Consider the following 583-nt stretch of genomic DNA (forward strand, 5'->3'; position numbering starts at 1 on the left):
TTCTACCTTGGCATGCAACATGCAACTTGCATAGTGTTTTCCCCATCGATTTCCATTACTTGGCTGATAGTATTAACTGAACATGTGGGCATTTCCACACACAAGACACATTCCAGTACAAGTCAGGCATTGACGATGTTTACTCCAACTTTTCGTTATACATTCCATTAAACACTACAGTTACCCTGAAGATAGGGACTCCTTGTGAACGATTTTTCCGTCGTATGCTCATTCCACTGTAAGCATTCCGTATATGCTAGAGAAAGAAAATATTATCCAGTGGTACATAATGTATAGTATTATGTTTTTTGTCTGTTTCGTATGATCACTGTTGTATTATTTTCTTTTAATGTTGGTTGTAATGATTATACCTGCCAATGGTTGTCATTCTTGGTGTATAGTCTGATGTTGCTTGGTAATCAAACAGGCAACGGTGTAAATAATGTACAGATTTTTTATATGTATGCATAAGCTTTTGTTATAATAAAGGCAAGGCTTTATAATTTTCTTTTTACTCAAATGTTTGTTCCTCCCTCTTAATTGGATATCGTTTGTCATACCTGAAAAGGGAGTCATGGACAAG

This window comes from Penaeus monodon, chromosome 20, assembly GCF_015228065.2.
Source record: "Penaeus monodon isolate SGIC_2016 chromosome 20, NSTDA_Pmon_1, whole genome shotgun sequence".
NCBI classification, from domain to species: domain Eukaryota; kingdom Metazoa; phylum Arthropoda; class Malacostraca; order Decapoda; family Penaeidae; genus Penaeus; species Penaeus monodon.